The 16,553-nt window shown below is 47.9% G+C and overlaps 1 long non-coding RNA gene across 1 annotated transcript in view; it reads left to right on the top strand.

Annotated features, from left to right (window-relative positions):
• Positions 1-16,553, top strand: part of LOC126501361 (uncharacterized) — a 151,885-nt gene that overhangs the window by 8,904 nt on the left and 126,428 nt on the right. Inside the window, exon 2 of the long non-coding RNA XR_007591652.1 lies at positions 11,607-11,741. This is a non-coding gene — a long non-coding RNA (uncharacterized lncRNA). The remainder of the gene's footprint in view (positions 1-11,606; positions 11,742-16,553) is intronic.

The following is a 16,553-nucleotide window of genomic DNA, read 5'->3' on the forward strand; positions in this document are numbered from 1 at the left end:
GAGAGAGAGAGAGAGAGAGAGAGAGAGAGAGAGAGAGAGAGGAGGGAGAGAGGAGAGCATCCATGGCAGCAGCTACCTCTTTGAGAGAGAGACTGAAAGGAAGGTCCCCACCTGCCTTGGGGTGGATGGGGAGGGAGTGGGCGGGGCTTGCCTCTTAAAGGGACAGGACAGACCTTTACATTCCCATCTCTTTTTTATAATAAAAAGGCAGGAAGTTAGGCACAATAGGTTAAAGGAATTGAGGCAATGGATTCTCAAGACTTCTTCCTGCTTATTTGTGGGCATCATCTTGGGGGGGGGAACCTGAGAAAATTGGATGCTGGTCACATCCTGGGTTGGTCTCTTTGCTCCTGTCCGGTGTTTGTGGTACAGAAATGTCTGGTGTCTCTTATATCTGTTTAAGGTATTGGCAGAACAGAGGACTAAGTTAAGTTTAGGAAAATTTTTAGGACCAGGGAATTGAGAAGGATGTATCTGACCTGTTTAAGGTGGATCCTTCAGTTCAGTTCCCTGGAATTCACAAGAATTTTGTGGGTTTGTGAAAACATAAGTTTATATCAGAATGATTGTGACAGATATTTTTTGCATAATGAAAAGTAGTTTTAAGACTATGGAAGGCAGTATGAGAGAGAAATTTGATAGTGTGCACTTGTCCTCATACCTTTATAACTTGCAGGCACACACCTTAATAACTTGTATTCATATTTTGCTGAAATTTTTTTTGGTGAGGTTGTCCTTTTAAACTGACAAAATCTCTCAGATTTCAAACTACATCAGACATCTTTGAGAAGGATAAAATTTTACTTGAGTTATTGATTTAAAAAGACAGAAAACTTACTTGGTTGGCAACTAGAGCTACTCCTCATGGTCCTCCATGATCACCGAGGGTCATATTTTCCTTTTCCTGTTTAACACAGGGCCTTCCAGGCTCCAGAAGTTCCTGTGGGCTGAGAAATCTGTAGGAAGACAAGCCTACCTTGACCTGAGCAGCTAGGCTGTTGATTCCAGCGATCCTGTCCAGTGTCTGGAGATCTTCAGTTTAGTTGAAAGGCAGTTTTGCCTAGTTGTCAGTGCTTGGCAGTTAAAGCAAATTGTGGATGGGCGTTGTTTTGTGCCCATTTGTCTTTTGTCTTTTTTTGGAGGAAATAGAGTGCTGCTGCCAGAAGCCAACCTGTCTGTTTTTGTTATAAAAAGTTTTTTTTAAAATAATTAAACATTTAAATGCCATGTTCCCCAGATCTCTGGGCAGTTGAGGGCAGGGCTGTTTACTGGATATAGATGAGTATAACTACAGTAGAGAATCTGCCTGGAGACTGTACTCTCAACAGGTAAGATTTACACTCGTAAGAAGACAGAAAGAAGAAAAAAAACTGCTTGCAATAGAAGGTTACTGCAGAACTGACAATAGCAGAGAACAGCTTGATATATTTTAAAGCAGAGTTGGATTACATATATAGTATTTTTTGTAAGAGACTTAAAAGTACATACCAATTTAAAACATGAGACTTATTGTTTTGTAGTCTGAATTGAGATACAATGTACAATTATACCGTTTAACAATAAACATAGGTGTTTTTAAGTTACATGTGTGCACACATATACACAGAGTGAACAGGAATTGGGTGAAGTGGATGCTCTTGGTGGGCCCTACTAAAGGCATGCCACTGCACAAACCAGACATGTAACAGAGTCAACACCAGGGAACCAGGCAGGGAATACCTCAGTGAAGATGGCAGGACTTGGTCACCTGACCTGGCTCTGAGTTAAGATGGTGGTGAAGTCACCTGACCTCAGTTAAGATGGTGGTAAGGTCACCTGACCTCAGTCAAAATGGCGGCAGTCACATGTTGTATGGAAGAAAGACTTAGAGGTGTGATACGCCCTGTTGCCAAGCTGCCAGGCCACAAGCCCCAGGGGGAAGCAAAGGCTGGACTTGAAAACAGCTGCCTCATGGATCCGACCAATCTTGTCAACAGCGGTAGCGGTGGCAGGGACAGTTTGAGGAGAAGCGGAGCTGGAGGGACACTGGTGGAGCATAGTTTGAGGGTTTATACCACAGCTGAAAACTGTGAAAACCCGCAGAAACACAAATGGCAGCGAACACGGCAGGGCTTGTATAAGAGTGTCCTCCCTCTACAGGCGGGGTGTTAAAGCCTGACTGGCTTTCTCTCATGGCGGGGACCACTGATGGGTGGTCCAAAAGAAAAGAAAAGAAAAGAAAAAGAAAGGAGAAGAAAAATCTGAGGGACCCTGGGCCTCCAGACGAATGCACAGCACGGCATGTTCAATGCTAGCACAGGAGGAAGGGAGGACTGACCCCAGACCATTCGGTGATGGGTCACGTTTTTTAGCTATGGAAAGCAGTGAAGGGCTAAACTGTAGCCATGAAGGCTGTGGTTGGGGGCTGGAAGGGGAAAACTCACCACCAAAGCTGTTGGTGTGTGTAGAGGTCAGCATTCAGGCAGACGGAACATGTGATTGTTGTGGAAAAAATACCTGATTCTGGATCCCAATCCCAGGAGAGGGGTGGGAGAGCCTCCTGAGTCCCAGGCACCAATTTTATGGTAAAAGCAAAACTCTGCAGATCCCCAAGTGGCGGCAGTAGGGAGCAGGCCATGAGAATGTGGCGGGCCACGAAGGCAGCCAGTCCCAGGCAGGGAGCTCTCATAGGGTCAGTGGGTCCTAGTGGAGAGGCGCATGGCTGGTGAGAGATTGAGACAGATAGACACACCATGCAGAGTAAATGTGTATTTATTTAGTGGGTTATGGAGGGGAATGGGAAAGGGGGGAGGGAGAGAAGTGGGAAGAAGGGAGAGAGGCAGAAGCTGCGTGCGTGTGTGTGTGTGTGTGTGTGTGTGTGTGTGTGTGAGAGAGAGAGAGAGACAGACAGACAGACAGACAGACAGACAGACAGACAGAAAGGGAAGGAGCTCCAACTAGAAGCAGAAGGGAGATTGGCCTGATACTGTGGTGGAACAGGGAGGGAGTGGGCAGGGCTTGTCTCTTAAAGGGACAGGACAGACCAGTATAACCATATCTACCCCAATTTCCCCATCCTATCCCCTTGCCAATGCATCCCCTTCTTGTGTCTATGTTTTTAACCTTTCATAACCTCTCAAGTCTAGTCCGTGATGCCTGCTAGACTACTGACCAGTCTTGTTGTCTCGCTGTTTCCAGGGCTCGTGCAGAAAAAATGTAGAGAAACTGGGTGAGTTCCATGAATTCAATGGTTGTACTTGCTATTGTTGTTTGTTACTTTGTTTGCTTTATTTCTTCGCCATCTTGACACAAGCCAGAGCTGTCTGGGAAGAGGAACAGTCTGTGGGATGTTCCCTTGATGAGTGGTTGATGTAGGTGGTGCCATCCCTGGAGTGGTGGTCCTGGGTTCTATAATAAAACAGGCTGAGCAGGCCACGGGGAGCGAGCCAGGAAGAAGTACCCCTCCATGGCCTCTGCATCAGCTCCTGCCTTTAGATTACTGCTTGAGCATCCGCCATGACTTTTGTCAACCATAAATAACGATGGAGAAATGTGTGACAAGTAAGCCCTTTCCTCTTCAAGTTGCTTTTGGTCATGATCTTTCTCACAGCCACAGAAAGCAGAGGAGGACAGTGGCCACGTTGGAGTTCAGCAGAGCAAAGTTTACAGCATTGTTATTTGTCTCAGGGAGCATTAGCAAAGCTGGGAAAATGGATGAAGTGATCCAACTCAGAGAAGCAGAGTGGAGCCGTGGTTGCCTAGGGCTGAAAAGAGAGGGAGCCAGTGTGGGGGAGGGGTGTGGTGGGTAGTGGATGGTGGGGGATGGGGGAGGGAATTGGGGGAGAGGTGGGTGTGTGGTGATGGGGGGTGGTGTTTGTCAAAGTTTTAGCTGTAACAGATGAATAAGTCTTAGATGTCTCCTGCACACGGTGCCTATAATTATCAGAATCCCGTTGCATACTTAAGATGTGACTAATAGGGTAGTTTGACACTAGATGCCTTTATATTAAAATATGATAATATAGTAAGTTACATGTTAATAGTGAATTAATTACTCGTCTCGCTGCTGTGACAAGAATTCCTGAGAGCCCCTTGAATAAGGAAAGCTTATATTGGCCTGCAGTTTGAGGTTTGTCCATCATGGCGGGAGGGGAAAGGAAATAGGATCATAGCGCCCTCCAGGTTCATCAGTATTGTGGCAAGTAATGACAGAATCTCTCTCTTTTAAAAGTTTTTTTTAAAGCCTTTTATTGTATTTGCATATGTATGTGCCTATACGGCTGTGTGTTTGTGCCTGTGTGTGTGTGTGTGTGTGTGTGGGTGTGTGTGCAGTCACTGGAAGTGAAGAGTTTTGAGGCGAGAACACACAGAGATATAATGTCTCATTATATCTGCACTTAGGGGAGTTTAGAAGCTATACCCTCCTCTTGCTGTGTTATAGGGCAAGGAAGCTCAGGAAAAGACAGGCATGGCTTGACCGTGGGTCCTACCATGCTGGAGGCAGGGCTGGCCCTGGGACTCAAATCTCTTGACCCCTGCATGATTGCCTATGCTGTGGGGCTGGCCTCTCGGCCACACATCCTTCACTACATTCTGTTCACTAACAATGGTCATTGGTAGCGGTTGGCAAACGCTTTGGTTGCCTGTGCGTATAACACAGACAATGTGCTATTGAGAGGACACAGTTCCCCAGTGTCTTCGTCCAGAAGTTTCTTATCGACCTTCCTGCTCCTTAATCTCATCAGGGAGCTTTGCAGAGGGAAGAGGAAGGCCACTAGAGCCTCATGCCACCTGCTCTTGTGACAGCACAAATCCCTTCGGTTAACCCGGCTGTGAAAGGAGAGGGGCTCCCTCTGGTTTCGGATTTCTTGGGATAGCACAAGATGGTGTGTATACAGTTCCTGACACATGCTGAATTCTGCGCCACCAGGACCATGTCCTCTTCTTTCTCCTGCCCTTCCATTCTTGCCTCTGAACTGCTTTCTCTCTTCCTCTTCCACCTTTGATAAAAGCGTCCTTATTCCCAATTCACCTACGCTCACCTCCTTGGTTCCCAACCTTGGAAATAAGGGTGAGAAATGTAAACACAGGTCATAAGATGTCAAAGAGGCCAGGGTCATTATAACTTGAAAATGAACAGTGCTGAAGTGAGGGTTGGACAGAACCCATTTGAAGAAAAGTAAACCGAGCTCTCCACTGGAAAGGCCCTTTCTGGAGAGAAGGTGTGGCCGTGTGGCCACTCACCTCCCCTTTGCATACATGCTATATGCTCAGGCTCTGGAAGACACTGCCCAGTTTTTGCTCACACTTCCGTGTGAGTCACCTGCACCAACCCTGTCACTCTTTGTAGAGGTTCTTCTGAGAGGCTAAGGTCGAAACCACAGGCATTCCTCCCAGCTGCCCCTTTCTTGTGATGCCTATATCCGAAGTCCACTGTCTCTGGCTCAGGGCATGCCCTGCCTTGGCAGGTATCTTTCCACCTGGGGAGTGTCCCTTCCAAGCTCTCTGAAAGGGGCCCCAGAGCCCATACTGTGGGGCATGCTGGTGCGGCCCTGGCTGGCAGCCTGCAGGAGCTCGCTCTGTGTTGCAGACACTATGCTGTCTGTGGTGTGAGCTGGCCCACAGCACCCACAAATGGGAAGTGTCTGGGCTGGGAGCCCAGCTGAACTGTGGCTGGGACTCTGCGATTGCAGCCTCCGCGCCTTGCCCAGCACCCATGGTGATGCTGAAGGTGACAGCTGTGGACCATCTGGGGCAGCTACAGGGGAAACATAGGTGCTCGGAGACTCCACCATACTCATGTTCTCAGAGCCTGTGTGTCTATTGTAGTGGTCTCTCCTCCTCTTGGTCCTCGCTCAGGGAGCTGCAGCCAGGAGGAGCTGCTTGTTTAAGTTTTTCTGTATCTGTGGGCATGGTGTCCTCTGAGGCATATGATGTCGGGTGGCTGAAGACAGTCACTGATGGCATATGAGGCTGTGGGTGACAGCCTCCTGCAGAGGTGACCGCATTGGGAAATGGTTGTAACAAGACCCACTTGTTAGTGCTTCTTTGCCAGCTTGGTCCTAACACTGACTGCAAGGCCATAGTTTTTTGTTCATAATTGAGAAAACTGGGGTACAGAGCAGCTAGGAGGTGAGAAATCCAGCACCTGAACTCTGTCGGCTGTGGGAGCTGACTTTATCCACTGTGTTGTTTGGGCGTTCACTAAACACAGATAACAAGGGCTGGCCTGGGATATAGCTTAGTTGGTAGAGTGCTTGTCTAGCATGCAGGAAGCTCAGAGTTCTAGCCCCAGTACTGCGTAAATCATGTGCGATGGTGCATACATCTAATCTCTGTACACAGGAGGTTGGGGCAGGAGGACTGCCAAGAGTTTGAGTTCAGTCTGGGTTACAAAGAAAGATAAAGAAAGAAAAGAAGGAAGAAAGAAAGAAGCTTTCAGTTTGCTTTTTGGATGTCATTAAGTGAAGAGGAAGAATGATAAAAATGCTTGTTTGTTGTTTGTTTGTTTTTTACTGCTCTGGATTCTCCCCAAAGGCTGAGTTTCTTCTTCTAAAACCACCTTCAATGAGCGGACGCATTAACATCAGTACCTGGACATCATAGAGGACCTGGCTTTCCATGGCCCAAGAGGAAAAGGAATGGCTCCAGAGCCATGAATTTAACCTCACCTGACCGGATCTCCAAAGGACAGGGCTCCTGTACCTAGATTGTTTTTTCCATGCAGTGTTGGAGCTGGGGCTCAGGGCTGAGTGTGCTTTGTGGCCCCGAAGGCTACCCCAGCTTCCATTTCTTCATCCCAATCTCTGTCCTGCTGCTTGTGGTGACTGCTCCGGTATTCACGAGCTGCCCGCTGTCTTTGCCTGTCCCTGCTGCTATGAGGGTTGTGCAGGTGAACTGTGATTCCCTAGGCACATTTGGAAGGACTCCTCCATGGAGACCTGCCCTCTGCCTTGCTCTGACAGTTAGGCTCTGGGGACTTTCTATAAGAGATCATTCTCTGTAGAGTTGAGATGCTCAGCAGATTCCTTCATTTTATAGAAATGTTTCCAAGGACTGTCTGGTGGGCATCTGAATCTCCCCAGTGTGCTATGAGGGAGTCCAGAGGTAGAGCCATTGTAAAAATACAGGATGTGCCCTGCTTAAGGTGCTGTTTGGTCCTGGTGTAGTGAGATATGGTAGGTAGACAGTAGGTGCCTAGGCCAAGAGCCCAGGGCTGTTCCCACACACATCATGGATGCTCAGTGACCTTGCAGCCATGATGAGCTAACAAAGGAGATTCAATTCAGAGTTCTTGTTTAAAAAAATGAGGGAGAGCCGGGCGGTGGTGGCGCACGCCTTTAATCCCAGCACTCGGGAGGCAGAGGCAGGCGGATCTCTGTGAGTTCAAGACCAGCCTGGTCTACAGAGCTAGTTCCAGGACAGGCTCTAAAGCCACAGAGAAACCCTGTCTCGAAAAACCAAAAAAAAAAAAAAAAAAAAAAAAAAAGGAGGAAGTGCTGTGGGACAGTAGTCTGTACCCTGTCACTTGTATTTTAAGTAAATGCTGATTGGCCAGTAGTGAGGAAGGAAGTAAAGGTGGAGCAATCAGGCAGGAAGTAGAGGTGGAACAAGGAGAACAGGAGAATTCTGGGAGGAGGAAAGAGTCAGTCTGCAGTTGTCACCCAGCCGTAGAGGAAGCAAGAAACAGAGCAAGCAAAATGTGACTGTCTCACCAAAAAAGATACCAAGCCACATGGCTAACACATACAAGATTTATTGGCTAATGTAAATTATAAGAATTAGTTAATAAGAAGCCTGAGCTAATGGGCCAATCAGTCTATAATTAATGTAGACCTCTGTGTGATTCTTTGGAACTTAACGACTACAGGACTGGGCAGGACAGAAACTTCAGACAATTGTTCTAGATCTCTACCCCAGGATTAATCTGTGTGTCTTGGAGACAGAGGTCTTGGGGGTACTTTCCAGCATCTCCAGTGGTGGGATCTTCAGCCATGACCAAGTGAGTGGTCCTTTCAGAAAGGTGGGGGGAAGGGTGGATGAGGGGAAGGGTGGGTGGAGATGATTCAGTGGTTAAGAACATTGTCTGCTCTTCCCAAGGACCCAGGTTCAAAACTCAGCACTCACATGACAGCTAACAACTGTGTGTAACTCTATTCTCAGGAGATCCAGAACTTTGTCCTGGCTTCCTGATGCACTGCATATATGTGGTGGACACATACATACATACATGCATGTGTGCAAAATACCTATATTCATAAAATAAAAATAAATCTTAAAAAACCCAAACACTAAAACAACGAACCAAATCAAGCTAGATTATTCAAATCCCGTGTTCTCCTTTTGCATTTTGTTCCTCCCTCCCCCCCCCTCTCTCTCTAGGATTTCTTTGTGTAACAGACATAGCTGTCCTAGAACTAGTTCTTGTAGACCAGGCTGGTATCAAACTCACAGAGATTCACTCCCTCTTCCTCTTTCCCTCCTGCCTTTCCCCTTCCTCCTCTCCCAATCTCTCTCCTCATTTCCCAGGGTATTGGGTATATTAGGCAAATACACTATCATGGGTCTAGATTCATAACCTTTTAAAGATGTTATTTTAGATTTAATTTTAAAAAGTGTGTCTGTGTGTGTGGCGTCTCTCTCTCTGTGTGTCTATGTTGAGGTATGTGCATGCAAGTGCAATTCCTCACAGAGGCCAGAAGAGGGAGTCAGATTTCCCTGGATCTGGAGTTTTAGTGAGTTGTTAGCTGCCTGTTGTAGGTATTGAGTTTTCTGCAAGAGGAGTACATCCTCTTAACCACTGAATTCTCTCTCTCTCTCTAGCCCCCACCTTTAAACATTGCTATAGGGGTTTCACCAAGTTGCCTAGGCTGTTCTCCTGCCACAGCTTTCTAGATAGATGGAATTAAAGTTTACATCACTAGGCCTGGCTCAGGCATTCTTTTGAAAAGAAACTGAGCCTGCTGATTCAAGAGAAATCACTAACAGCACCTGCTGTCAATCAGAGAAGCGAAGGTTTCAAGTTGAGACCTGACTTTTAGAAAGCCCCTCCTCACCCCGCGAGGGTAAGACATCTCTAGCACGCAGAGACTTCCCCCAATACAGCAGTGGTTGTGTTTGTGAGTGCCGTGACTGAGCAGTGGAATGTGTCAACACTCCCCTCGCTCTGCATAACTCAGTGAATCAATATTTGCCCAATGACTAACTCACAATGTGGCAGAATCATGAATGGGTAAAACCAGCCTATTCACAGTGCATAATGGCTAATGGATTTTAATGTCACCATGTATGAAAATATCAGGGCTGGGTTGTGACTCAGCCTGGTATGCAGGAGGCCCTGATTCGGGTCCCCCTAAAGCTGTGTAAAATCGGGTGCGGTTGTTCATGTCTGTAATCTGGGCACCTGAATGAGAAGTGGAGGCTAGAAGATCAGAAGTGCAGGGTTATCTTTAGCAAGAAAGAGAGTTCAAGGCCAGGCTGGGCTATGCGAGGCCCTGTTTTAACATTAGGGACAACAAGTGAAGGAATTCTGGAGTACCATTCACCTGTAAGAGATGCTACCTTACCAGTGTTAGAGCAACGATGAAGAAGCAATCTACCGGTGACTATTGTTTGGGGCTCAGTTTTCTTCCTGCACTGCATCTACATAGAAGAATCCTGCAGCCTGAACTGAGTTAGGACCAGGGCTTTCCTAATGAGTCATATGTTTAGAAGTTCTGGACGAGCATGAGCACAAGAATGATTCTCACCAGCACTTTGGAGAATGGTTACTCTTGGAATACAAAATTCACTCAAATGTGTAATGGATTTAATCATGACTATGATCGATCATTTTGGGGGGTGCTGGAGATTGAGACCAGGGTCTTGCACATGCTAGATGAGCATGCTGCCACTTGGCTACATCCTATCTCCCAGAGCTCATTAAAAAACCAAACCAAACCAAGCACCTGTTAATTTGAGGTAAGCGAAGTGGCTTAGGTTGTCCTTGGAACTTGGGAATTTGTGATCCCACTGTGTTAAGCTCCTAAGTGTCTTGGATTACAGGCCTGTGCCATCGGGCCCAGCTCTAGTTATAGTTGTTGTTGTTGTTGTTATATTTTGAATTAGGGTTTCATGTATCCCAGGCCAGCTTGGAACTTATCTTGTAGGTGGTGATAGTTTTGAACTTCTGAACCTTTGGGCTGACTTCCTCTATGCTGAGATTATAGCCACGCACCAGCACACCTAGCAAATACAATATTGGAAACAACCCAGGGCTTCACACATTCTATGCAAACATTCTATCAACTGAGCCATACCCCAGCCCTTCTAATTATTTTTATTTTGACCCAAATTGATATACATTTGGGTCAACAAACATCCCATACAAACAAAAACCCTTTGGGCTGCCCAGTACTTTAAAGAGCTTTATCAAGCAGTCCTGAGACCAAAACCATGTGGGAGAAGCTGCCGGCCTCAGTTTGAACACTTAGGGGACTTCCAGAAAGGCACCTGGCCGCTGAGGACTTTCCAGGAGCCAAGGCACACCCCATCTGCTCAAGCGGTGAGCTTTCCCAGGCCCAACTTCTGCCTTTTCTGAAAACTGTCTCGGTCTGGTGGGATTTGACTCAGGGACCACTGGACCTGCCTTCTCCTTGGCAAAATACATGAAAGCAAATATAACATGGGTACCAGTGTTTAGGGGTGAGCAGGGTATGGATGTGAGGTTCAAAAGCATCCTGGCAGTGAGGAACATGCCTGGTGGACAGGAGGTTCAGGAGGCTGGTGACAGGAGGGGGCTGTAATTGTGTAGACAGGGCCACTGTGGATCTGCTCAGCCCTTACCCTGCTTACCTGCACCTGCCCTTGAGACAGAGCAGACTCTCCTCAGCATGAGGCGAGGGACTTGTTGACAGAGGGGCTGCTTGTTCGTTCCCGCTGCCCAGCTAGCTTAAACTTGAAATAATCACACCTAAACTATATTAGTTAAAACACTGCTTGGCCCATTAGCTCTAACTTTTTATTGGCTAATTCTTACATCTTAATTTAACCCATTTCTAGTAATCTGTGCATCACAAGAAGGTCATGGCCTACCAGCAATTTTCAGCACATCTATCTCCAGCTCCATGGCATCTCTTTGACTCCACCTTCTTCCTCCCAGCATTCTGTTTAGTTTTCCCCACCTAGTTCTGTTCCCCTATAGCTCTGCTATAGGCCCAAAGCAGTTCCTTTATTCATTAACCAATAAAAGCAACACATAGATAGAAGGACCTCCCACGCCAGGGACTCATCTTCCCTCCATGACCTTGCCCTCCAGTGCTCTCTCAATGGCTCAGTATGGTTCCCCAGGGATGCCATGAACACCCTTGGACTTTTAGTTGTGGTTGGCAATTGAAAAGATGTCTTTGTGCCTGGCATGAGTGACAGGGGAGAGAGTGTCTAGGGAGAAGGGCTAGGGGACACAGAAATCTGACTGTCCAGCCTTGAGCCACAGAGGAGCAGGCGTTCACAGAGAAGAACACTGAGAGTCACTTGAGGAAGGAAGGACTGGGGGGGCCAAGTGCAGGTGCCTCAGACAGACAGCCAGGTCAAGGCAGTGCAGATATAGGGAAGGACACTCACACAGACCCTTCTGTGTATTCTTGTAGTGCGGAGGCTCAGATGACACAGTTGAGGACACCTTGGATCCTGTGAAGTCCAGTGTTGGGTAGAGACTCAGAGAAGATGGGGCATGAAGTTGACATTCAGGGAAGACCAGGACCTACGAGAGAAAAGAGGGTCAGGTAAAGTACTGGAAGCTAGGGAACCGTGGGGTGATGGCGCGGAGACAGGAGGTCGGGAGCCTGCAGATCATTTCAATGACGTAATGTGTCTCAGGGTGCGGCTTGGGCTACAGGGTCATTGATCCTGAACACCGGTTTCCAGTTGGGGTCCTGTGTTTTGACCACAGGGAGCCATGGATAGTCTCTGAGCAAATGACTTGGATGTCTGAGCTTTGCCTCACAGGAGACTGTGAGAGCGATGGAAAACCATAGTGTTAGGATTCAGGCATTATGCTGGCCTGCCCTGTCATCCGGTAGCCAGCCAGGGTCCTAGCCTGTACGCAGGTGCATAAGGTTCCTTTAAGAGACAAGTTAGAACCCATTCCTGATTTGTCTTTCCCAGCTGCTCTTCTGAAGAGGCAAGCTGGCCTTTGCCCCCACCCCTTTCTCCTCCTCTCCCTTCTACCCTCTTCTCAATAAACTCCGCACTCAAATTGTCTGTATGTCGTATTTGCCACCAGCCACGCTTTGGACCCACCCACTGCAAAGGTCTTTCTCCGCAGTCCCCACCTGCCCAGGTCCCAACTTGCACTGAAATCACAACCCGTAGCTTGGGAGCCCTTGGTGTGTCTTCAAGAGAGACAGCAGGCATCTGTTTGGAGGAGTGGGGGCAGACCGGAGGAAACAGATATGGTGCCAAGTCTCCCGGCCGAGGCTGGAACAACATAACATAAACATTTTTGGTTTGTTTTGGACACAGCCTAGAGTGTAGATGGCCTCGAGGAAGTATGTGTCTTAAAGACAAAATCCAGGCACGGTGTTGCGGTGTTGCACACCTGTAACCTCAGCACAACGGAGGCCGAGGCGGGAGGAGCATTGTGTGAGGTCAGGTACATAGCAAGCTCCTGTATCAAAACAAGACGAAACCCCTCAAACGCAATCAAATGAAACAACAACAAAAAACAAACAAACAGAGAAACCAAGAAAAGGAGCATGAGTCTTCAGCACTTAGTCTGTAGGAAGGGCAGGGGGGGGGCAGGGGAGGGGGGCTGTCTGAATTTAGTTTGCCTGGAGGCTGCTACCCTTTCCAAGGAAGACTGAGGCTCAAAGCAACACCGAGGAGGCTGAATTCAGCCACTGGCACGCGCATAAAGACTCAAGTGTGGTGGTATAAGCTTGTGATTCCAGTGCTTGGGAGAGAGGCGGAGACAGGGAAATCCCCTGGGGTTCACTCATCGGCCAGACTACCCTAATCAGTGAGCCTCAAGTCCCAGTGAGGAAGCTTGTCTCAAGAAATAAGGTGAACAGCTCCTGATATAGTTAGTATACGTGAGGTTGACTTCTGGCCTTCACATGAGGATTCACACTTAAGCACACGTGAACATGTGTTCAAGTACACACACACTCACACATGTGCACACACGTGTACATGAACATACACATATGAATACACGTATGCACACGTATACATATGCATGCACACACATGTGTATACACATGCACACACGCATGCGCGCGCGCACACACACACAGAGGTAGGTGAGGGCTGGGATTCCTGGGGTGGATAGCAGAGCCTCAGACTAAAGACTCAGTTTCTCCTTGTTCTCCGTGGACTTCCGTGGACTTCTGTCTCTGTGTCAGACCTGAGGAGGGCAGTGTCTCATGGTCCGCTCTCAGGAACAGCACATTGGCTGCTCATTCTGTGTTCCGTTCCTCTGGTTAGGGCTGGACTTAGGTTCCCCTCTCACGAACAGACCATGGTGAGCGCAGTGGTACCCGACCTCTATGATGAGGCTGTGGGATGGCTGTGACAAGTGTTTGGCTCACTTGTCCAGGCTTCTTAAGTTTGCTGCTATGTTGTGAGCTGTGCTGTGGAGATGTCTACGTGGTAAGGAACTCAGATTTCTAGTCAAGACCCACGCAAATGAGCTGAATGTTCCCTCATCGGTTCTGAGATGACCTCATGTTGTCTTGACCACAGTTCCTGAACATCCTACGCGAGAGAGATCAGCTGGCTACTTCCAGATTTCTGGAACAAGGAAATCATACATACTGCTTGTATCTGGCTGTGGCATTTGGGATATTTGTTGCACAGCTACGTATAACTGGTACACCTGAGTTGTCCTCCCTGTTTCAATGTATTGACCTTGAAGTTGGCCTGCAGGGGTTCAAATGCTGCCTTTGCCATTTGCAAGTCACATGGTCTGAAGTAGGTTAAATTCTGTGTGTCTCAGTCCTTTCCTCTGTAAAATGGCACCAAGAGTAGCGACTATGGCATGGGTTCATTGTGCAGATTCTATGAGATAGTCCCTATAAATTGTCTTGGATACTGTAGCCCTGAGAAGACTTTGCCATTGTTACCATCACTACGTCTGACCCAGTCTAATGTCTCTTTTGGACTTCAATCCTCCCTGGTCTCTCCTCCTCACTCCACGCTCATGTTCTCCAAACAGAACACTAACTTGTTCTTGGAAGGTCTCTGATGCATGGACGGCTTGACTCTGTAGGATGGCTCTGCAGAACATGCAACATGGGCTAAGGCATTCAGTTAAATAAAACAAGCTCATGGCAAGAGACAGCATTGGCTTTGATCCCATATGGATCAGGGCTGGAGATGGGGGACCTGTTGGATACTGTGGGACCGGGGCCCGGCACTGTCGAGTGTGAAGCCATCTTGTCGAGTTGGATGGATAACCAGACAGGTATCCGGGGAGGCCAACGGCAGGAGGATGGATATCAGTTCTGGAGTAAACAGCATGGCACGTGTGAGGGCTGGCTATGTGCTTGTTGGCTGAGTGGAACACAGAGCCAGCTGCTCTTTGTGGACCCCTGAAGTGGCTGTCTGGCATTTGGATGATGGGATGAAACTCAACAGTGTGGTGGACAGAGAGAGCTGGAAGCCAGAGGAAAGGGTTTTGAATCAAGAATTTGTGCCCTGCCCTGAAACATCTAGCAGCATCCGCGTTCCCACAGCTGGGTTAATTGCTTGTCTGTGCATGGCTCTGCTTTCCAGTTTGCTTCTTACTGGGCAGCCGCTCACCGGGAAGGCCTTCAAGAAGATTGGCAGCAGGCAGGGAGAACAAGGATCTTGGCTGCCAGAGACAGACATCGGCAGCTCCACCTCCTGCCCCATCTCCAAAGCTTTGGGATGCTGGGGAAGGTGAAGTGGCAGGAAGGCTGGCTTAGGTCCTTCCCAGTTGAGCCCTGGGGAGATAACAACAATTTTGGGGTCTTGGGCTCCTAAGACCTCGATTGTCAAATTCCTTGTAGAGCCGTGTCTGCCATCAGCATTGCCTACTTAGCAGCCTGTGAGTAGGAGCTGGAGAACCATCTCCCATCATGCCTTTCCTGAGCATCTACTTTGTTCTGAGCTCCTACAGGATGCTGAGGGGCTGAACAAACCGAGACAGACTGCCTGAGCTCATGGCTCCCAGCATCTAGGAAGATGGATCTCAGTATAGGCAGTCCCAGATCCTACAATGAATGGCATTGACCAAGGGCATGGATTCTTGGCTCAGTGACTTGGAGTGTTCCTAGCAATTAGTGGGTAAAAGCTGAGGATGTTCTATAGTTCACAGTGTCTCATGGCAAAGAATGACCTTGTTCAAAATATTGGTCAACTATGTCTTTGGGAACTCTTAGCCCAGTGGGAGAGCCAGGTGTTAATTTGCTACACAAATGAGTAGTCACATGGTACCAGGACTGTAAAGGAAGCTCGGGGAATCAGCAGGACAATGCTGGACTCCTTCTCTTTGATGCCAGCTGGGCCTGGAGAATGATGCTATCCACATTCAGGGAAAGCTTTCTATTTGCAGTGAATCCTCTCTGGAGATTCTGGAAATGCTCTGAGAGACACATCCAGAAGTGCAATTTCCCAGGCATTTCTCAACCCATTTAATTGATGGCCGTGATCAACCATCGTTTTTATCCACATGATAAACTAGATTCTAGTCTTCTCTGTTTTTGTAGAAAGGCTGAGGGTGACTTAGGACCCAAAGCCATATAGGTCCACAGACTGGAGATTTACCTAGGCTAATTGGCGCCCAACCTGAGAGCCTGTGCCTTAACCTCTCATTCATTCCAAGTCATAGTTATCTGGTTTCATAGTTTTCTGGCTATTATGACCAATACTTGATCAGAAGTTAAGAGAGAAAGGACATATTTGGGCTGATAATTTGAAAGTATAGTTAGTCATGGTAGAGAAAACATGGTGGCAGGAACATGTGACTATTTGCTCATATTTCTGTTGACCAGGAAGCTGAGATGGGACAGGAACTTGGTAGGACTTTAACGCTCAAGGCCTGCCTCCCCAGTGATCCACTTCCTCCACTGAAGACCCCTTCTTAGTTACTTTATAATAGCTGTGATAAAACCCCATGACCAAAGTGACTAGAGAAGAAAGCATTTACTCTGGTTTATGGTTTCCGAGTATAGAATCTGTGATGGTGGAGAGAAGGAACAGCTGAGAGCTCACATTTTGACCCACAACTGTGTGACGGAGAAAGAACACTGGGAGCCTTTTCAAACCTCAGAGCCCTGTGGCGCACCTCCTCTATTAAGGCCACACCCCCTAATCCTTCCCAAACCGTTCCACCAACCATGGACCAAGTATTCAATATAGGAGCCCAGGAGGGTCATTCTTATTAAAGCCATCACAGCCTTGCCTCTTAAAGGTTCCAGAAACTTCTCAGATAGTACCCCCAGCTGGCGATCAAGTGTTCTAACGCAGGAGCCTGGGGGAGGGGGGACTTCTCATACCCAATCTGTAACACTCAGCAACCCTCTGGTCCTCCTGCCTCGAGCCTAGACCGGTCACTGCCTCTTCTTGGTCCC

This window comes from Alexandromys fortis, unplaced genomic scaffold, assembly GCF_014885135.2.
Source record: "Alexandromys fortis isolate MF-2015 unplaced genomic scaffold, M_Fortis_MF-2015_v1.1 scaffold_30, whole genome shotgun sequence".
NCBI classification, from domain to species: domain Eukaryota; kingdom Metazoa; phylum Chordata; class Mammalia; order Rodentia; family Cricetidae; genus Alexandromys; species Alexandromys fortis.